We start from the raw sequence: 8154 nt of genomic DNA on the forward strand, positions 1-8154 counted from the left end.
CCCGGTTTCCCGGTGGGCCAATCCGCCCCTGGAGGTATGTGACGGGCCAACAGTCAGGATTCCAATATTCAGTATACTGACATCAAATCCCGACTGCCCTTACTCTGACGGGGGCGAGCACAATGAAGCCCCTTGCAGCCTTGGTGGCTCACTGCACTAGCCACATGTTCTATTTTCTCTCTATGGGGATTGTGGACCCCACGAGGGAGAATACCCCATGTCAGTCAGGATCCAGACCCTAGGCCTTCCGCAGACCATTTTGAGCAATGTCAAATTAATGGCCCAGTGCAGAGAGCAGGGTGGACCCACAGCCTGAGGGACCTGCCTCTTACCTTAGGGCTGCAGGACTGAAATTATCTGTCCCAGCTGAAGAGTCGTTAATAGACTGCTGTACAAGGGCATTACCATATAGTAGGTGCAAGGTGTGCAGCTGCTATGGGGCCCAGAGCTGAAGGGGCCCATCTTAGCTGTTTTACTAATATGTTTTACATACATTTATCACCATCAGTTGCTAAATAGGAGGTCCTTACAAACTTTTGCTATGGGGCCTACGAATATCTAGGTATGCTCTGCTGCTGTACATTTTTTCCCATTTACTGCTGTCTGTGAATTAAAGGCAGCTCACTCCTGGAAAGCACAAAGTGCAGGGCCCCTGTCACAGACAGAGTAGAGACCACTGTATTCCTGCCCCAAACAAGGTACATGCCCAAGGGCGTAAGCCAGGGTTGCCTACTTTTAAAGTCTCCTCTCCAGGAGATGCCCGGAGAGGAGACTGTTAGCAGCACTTTGGGGGACGGGGCCTGATGTAGATGTCACCAAACCCCACCCCCCAGTACAGCAAATCCCGTATCAAAAAATGGTGTCATGATCACCTCCCCTCAAGGGTTTCGGAATGTGGTCTATAAGCATGCATCAGGGACTAGCCATGCTATGTCCATATTTAGCAAAATGCATTGTGACTGGTTTGTCTGTTTTTTCTGTTTCCAAAGCAGCCCTAATAGTTGTACGATGGTTCGCCATTCTCTCACAGAAATTATGTTTGGTGAGCCCTGCATAGTAGAGGCCACAAGGGCATGTTAGGATGTAAATAACGTAATCCATTTTGTGTAATCAGTGTTTTATCCATATTTTCTTCCCACTGTGCGGGTGGGAGAATGAGGAACCAACCACCATTGATCTGCATGTCGTACATTTATAGCATCCGTTTTTCTGTGGAGACATCCAGAAATTGTCAGAGGTCGATGGTTGTAACAAAGGTCTCATCAATAGATCTTTCAGATTGCATCCACTTCAATATACACACATTGATGGAGCAGGGCTCACACTAGAAAATCTGTCGCAATAATAGGCCAATGTGTGTCATATGTATCAACCTTGCGTGGATGTCAGCGATTGGAGGCCTCATATCGCCCTCCTTAAATTGTGACCTTGCCTTGGTGAGGCACCGTGAGAGTGTATTATTAGAATAACCTCGGGCCTTGAATCTTTGGTGCATCTCCAGGAGTTGATCCTCTGTTGTTTCTCAGAGCACAAATAAATTGAGATACTGGGAGGCTCTGTTTTAGATGTGGGGGATGATGACTTGCAGCATGCAAGTCATCTTAATGATAATGTGGTGTCTTTGACAGATGATGATGCCGAGAAGGTATTGTTTAATGCCTTAGAGTTTGCTAAACTACCTGACGATACCCCGACTGATCTATATTTTAGATTGCATATGCTTAAAAAACATTACATGGTCAATTCCTCTCTGAGGATTATCGTAATAAGAGGATCCCGAGGGGTTTCAGGGTAGTCATCACTACCACCATTGGTCCCAATAACCTAGCATTCTGCGCAAAATGGTGTGGGGTATTGAACAAATGTGCCCTGGACCTCATGGTCCTCATTATTGAAGAAGTGGGAGTTGAGCTGAATAAAATTACGTCTGAGATTGAATTGTTCAACACTAACCATCTAGCAACTTTACTGGCTAATAAGAAAAATAAGTGAACGGATCGGCATAAGGAGCAGATTGGCACTTTGAGAGAGACCTTATAGCGTTCAAGAGGAGGAAATTGGTTACTGTTAATAATGACTACCGATCCCACCAAGTTTATAGAAGGTTGAAAGGCAACTCTTGATCTAATAGAACTCAATATAGACAATATCGCCAAGCACAGAAATACTCATTCATCGCAATACAACCCAGAATCTGAAAGGGGTGAGGGTGAAAAACCATATAAGTTGGGTAACAAACCCCCACTGGTACTTTTTTATGCAATACCAGGTTAAAAAAAACACCAAACTTCAGGAGACAAATCTGATACCTGTCCAGACAGGGTGGGTTCCACAAGAAGAAAGCGAGGCAAGAATCTGAAACTTTAGATTCCGTAATCAACCTTTCTAGGTACCATCTGTCCCCGGTAGAGACTTAATTGCTTTCATATGGTTTCTGGTTTGTGACTACCTGTGAAATTTGATCGAAAACTTCGACTAAGGGAATATTTTGGTGCAAATAAATCAACGACTTTGATGTTCAAACAACCCAGTATGTTTGACCCACCTAGTTTCAACCCTGTTAAGACCTTCCTACGGATGACCGAGGCCAATAAGACCCATACTCCACTCCACAACAATGACGATTTTATAACCTACAACCAGCCCAATGTACTGTCCTGAAAACCCTGATGGCCAATGACTCCCTGGTCTTCAGACTGGCCAACAAGGGAGGGACATTGGTTATACAGGATTGTGTTAGCTAGGATCAGTAGATTGTATGTCCACTTAGTGACACACATGTATACCAACAGTTGAATAGAGACCAGGGCCCTAGTACCAAGATTGAAGTTGACAACATTCTAAATCTGGCAGCATCTGCAGGGTGGATCGATGAAAATGAATGTGGTTTTCTGAAAGTTGACTATCCTATTAGCTCTATCATCTACACTATGCCTACAATCCACAGAAGCTAGACATATCACCCTGGCTGACCGATTATTTCAGCCAGGGGTTCTGTCTTGCAACCATTGAAAGAACATGTGGATTATCATTTACAACCATATGTTTTGAAAACCACCAGCTATCTAAGATATACCGGCAATTTGTTAAACAGTCTGAAAAATCTACCAGATTTACCCATGGATGCGATTTTAGTTGCCATGGATGTAGCTTCACTATACACAGTAATACCACATGAAGCGGGATTGGATGTGGTTAAAAAAACCTCTCCAGGATAGTACCCGTAATGGAATAAATTATTTTTGCAATGAACCGGAACGGTCATGAGGTCCTACTTGGCTCCGGCTTACGCCAACCTATATATGGCGCAATACGAAAATGACAATTTTTTTTCCCAGGTTTAATTCTCATGTCTTCTATTATAGACGTTATATTGATTATGTTTTTATGATATGGACAGGCTCAGAGCAGGAACTTACTGACATTCTTTTTTTGTTGAACAGCCTAGAAACAACGATTCACTTCATGTTTGAGTTCAGTTTTGTAAAAATTAATTTTTTGGATGTCACAATCTATCATGAGGGACGTGGTTGGGGAACCAGGTTGTATCACAAAAGCACGAAAGAAATTCCCTTTTGAACGCTGCAAGTCATCATCCCCCGCATCCAAACTGTATCTCAATTTCTTTGTGCTCTGAGAAACAACTTGTCTCCTATAACAACAGAGGATTAACTCCTGAAGATGCACCAAAGATTCAAGGACCGAGGTTATTCTAATGATACACTCTCACGGTGCCTCACCAAGGCAAGGTCACGATTTAAGGAGGGCGATATGAGACCTCCAATCACTGACACCCGTGCAAGGTTGATTTATGCCAATACATATGACACACAAGCACACATCAGGAAGAAGACGATGGCTAAAAATTGTCTCTGAGCTGTTATTTAGTTTAATTTCTTCTTGTGTGTAGTATTTGATTTGAGGATATGACCACTCAATTACACTCGTCAGAGTAAACAAATGGGGATAAGAATGGACACATTACTATTCCATGATTGAATGGAGAGTTTATGTTTTCATTCGTCAATAATAAAAACTAAAAAAAACTATAAAATAATGTAAACTGCAAAAAATATATAAAAATTTAAAAATGAAAAAAATGTATATACATATGTACTATACAAAAATATACAAATTGCTAAATATTTATGTACAGTTTATCATTATAGGCATGTATGCAGTCTTATTATAATTGTTATACACGCATCCTAGCGAACAGGTCTGAATCAGGCCCTTGTTGCCCCCATGAGCTAGTGGACAATTTAGCGAAAAAACAGTATCTTACCACTCTTGTTTTAACAGAAACTTATTGGCTGATTCCCTGACTGAGGCTGCTAAAGCTACAACAGCCTTCTCTATCCCAGAGGGCTTATTTCAGTATAAAGTGCTGCCAGCAACCTTCCAGAGAGCTATGAACAAGTTGCTGCGGCCCACAGGGAATATGCAGCTGCATAGTTAGAGGGCATTATCATCTTTAGCTCTGACCGGGAGTCACACCTACCGAGGGCAGAGACAGTGATAAGGTCTGTTCGGGCACAAGGGCTTCCCACCAACCCTGAGAAATGAGCCATTGGTATGGTGAAAGCAAATTATTTGGGATACTTATACCCCTTTTGTACCACACAAATAACCTGGGTCTATCCCGGGTCATTGCAGGGTCAGCGTGCAGTGTGAAAGGGCCATTTTGAATATCCCGGGTCTAGCAACCTGGCAATCTGACCCGGGATAAAAGGAGTAGTATTCCGGGTCAGACCTGGGTTGCAGGGCAGTATGAATGGGTAACCCGTGTTGAGCGACCTGCATCCCATTCACTTCTATGGAGGAGGCAGCAGCGTCAACTCAATGTTGCCTCCTCCCCCGCTCCATCTGATGTCCCTCACTCAGCAGCACCCCCGGGTGACATCAGCGACCCATCGATAAGCCGAGTCGCTGTGAGCAGCAAACACCGCAAATGCTGGGTCGCTTCTGGGACAGACCCATGTCCTAATCCTAGGTGCAACCCAGCATTTGCGATGTGAAAGGGGTATTAGTGGGTAGAGGACAAGTTAAACCACATTGTAGGGAGAATCCTGTTTGATACAATCGCACAAGAATGTGTATGATTTTATAGTCACAATAACATAGAGGTCCCCTGTTTATTAATAATATGGGCCAGAAAGGCAGAATTAGTTCAGGGGTGTGCTACCACCAACAAATTACAAATTGTATCAAAAAGAGAGGAAAGAAAGATTTGTCTTGTTGTGGTGCACCAAATGAAAGAATCAATCATAAAATATAACTTTTAATAATGTATTTAAAGCGTGTGGAATATTAAAAGAAAACAGATATTAGACAAACAAGTGAGAATCGTGCATGTTTACAACCACACGTGCGGGCAGCTTCGCATCCCCTATAGAAACCTATGGGGGATGCGGCCAGTGTCGGTGAAGGGGGGATCGCAGCAGGGATCAGATATTCCTTCAGCGCTCCCTTTTGATACTGCGGGGTGATACTTAATATTTGCCGGGATTTAGCGGAAAATATTACTTGATAAATTCGGCCCTATATCTGTATTAAATCTGGGGCTCTGCTTATATATCTGTCTTGTACTAACAGGCAACTTTATACTGCATATTAGCATTATACAGTGGACGAGTAGCGCATGTTATATATGCATTAATCGGATGGCTATGTCCCTGCACATATAGGGCCTTATTCTGGTTGGAGCGGCCGGGCCGTACGCGTACGTCCCGGGATTTTTTATGATCTGCGCATGCGTACATTCGCTAATGCGCAGGCGCAAACACCCCAAAACGCTTACGGACGGGCCTCTACGTGCGAAAAAACCTATACGCGAGTGTACGGGCATTGGGGGCGGCATAGGGGCGTGAAGAGGGGAGCGGCCGAAATAATGAGGGAAAATGGGCGTAAATATGGGCGTACACGGGGGTGTGCACCAAAAATGAGCGGTGCTACTACCGCACGATCGACTAAGGCACCGTTCATTTCGGACACAAAACAGGCGGCCGCCAACCGCCATCTCAAACCACCCCTACAGATACCGCATGCCAGCGTGCACCTGGGTTTGCTAATTTACGCTGATTACTACTCAAACACATACACCTGAATGTAATAAGCAATGCTGCAGTCTATTAAGTCCAAACCATGATTTCACTACCTGCAAGCCACACACAGCACTCAAACACATTGGAAGCTTATCTTTCTATACTTCTCGACATTTAAAGGTTTGTTTAATTTAAGGTAAGAATCTTTTTAAGACCTGCTTATATATGCTAAGGTAGCTATTTGCTAAACAGTTACACACATTCACTACGTGCTTTCATAGACTTTACACAGTAGCACACTCAATCTACACAAGTCGACATGTGTCAACGTGTTCACTCTAATACAAACATAGGTTTTGTATTTATGATACAATAACATAAACCACATCTAACACCTACAAAGGATGTTTCAGCAATGTTTTAAGCCCATGCCCACTATTTTGCACACAATCTTTGTATAGTACCCAAAATACAGAACTGTACCACTATCTGATCTGCTATGAATTGGATTTGACTACACTCTGGATGTAAGATGCCACCAATCACATTATTGCTCTCACATCTCTCTAACAAAGGATTCCTACATCTGCTTATGACACTGTAAAATGATATATATTTAAAAACTTATACATGTTTCTTCACAAGCAATTTTATCATGTTTGGCCGATTCACACATCTTTTTTTAGGGAGGACACATATGCATTCCTACACAAATGTACCTTTTGACCCTTGTTTGTCTGCCTCACCCACTCCATGAGGAAAGCATTGTTCTGGACCTGCTTTTACCTACTACTGTAGGAGCTACCTCACCTGCACACAAACTGCTTTCTCACCTATTAAGTTGCTCTGCACATGTGCTGACACAAACTAATTAGCAGGGAAAAGTTGGATAGGAACATGGGAATGGCCATGGAGAGGGTTACACATGGGAAACTTCGACCACACTTCAACAAATGTTCAAAAATACCCTGGTCAGTAAGTACACATAAATCTAGTATTTGTTTCACACAAGAAATTACACATACAACAATTTTGTTTTAATTGGTAAAATAAATTTATTTGCTGTTCAGCATCACAGCTTAGTAGACACTTTCATGTCATAAATCAAATAAACAAATAAAATAGACACAAAAATAAAAAAACAGCCAGAACAAGAGGTTGCATATCTCCAAACATGTGTTACCCTGCAAATGCAATGGTGAAAGAAATGGGGACACCAGAATACGTACTGCAACAACCAGGGTGAATACTAAGCAAGATACACACCACCAAAAATTTATCCTGCATTTGTAGAGGTCAAAATAAGAACTTTAATGCCCATGGCACGAAAATGGATAGATGGCCAACTCAGGAAGTGGATGTCCAGTGCAATTTAAACATTTGGGGTCCAACCACAGAGGAAGTGAACCAGGTCTCATTATTTGGGCCCTTTTCTCCCCCTTTTAGATGGGGCCTTGGGGACAGGGGCCTTTGGGTCAGATGGCTTGCGGCGTCTTCCCCTAGTGGACACAGGAGGGTCAGCAGAGGTGGAAGGTTGGGGAGCAGCTTGGGGTGGGCCAGCAGATGGGGGATTGTCCCTTAGGGACCTGGCGGTGGGCAGCAGCTCCGCAAGAATGTCATTCAGGCGGCTGAGGTGTTGGCCAATGTTTTGCATGCCAGCCGCCTGAGTGTCATTAATGCGGTTGAAGGCCTCACACTGCTGCCTGTTTGTGGCCTTCCAATCCTCCAAAAATTCCCCAATCTGCTGCTGACGGAGCGCAGCATCCACCCCTTGCTGCTCGATCCTCTCCAGCGTCACCATCATGCTCTCATCCCATGTCTCCTGTGGCTGGGGCTGGGGGTGTCTTCTTGGTGGAGGCTGGACCACTTGCTCCACCTGTGGCTCTGCAGAGGAAGATGCTGCCGGTACATCCTGGGTTTCTGCTTCTGCTAGGATAATAATTGAAAACAATGTCACCATCACATACGCACTAAAAAAATCTCTTTCAAAATACAATGCATTACTGTGACTTACCATCAAAAGCAGCATCAAAGACCTCCGCCGGGAGCTCACTGTCCATATTGGAGATCCCCCTGACCTCGGCCACATCAATGACGTCCAAGGCGTCCT

This window comes from Crinia signifera, chromosome 7 (genome assembly GCF_055691185.1).
Source record: "Crinia signifera chromosome 7, ASM5569118v1, whole genome shotgun sequence".
Taxonomy (NCBI): Eukaryota; Metazoa; Chordata; class Amphibia; order Anura; family Myobatrachidae; genus Crinia; species Crinia signifera.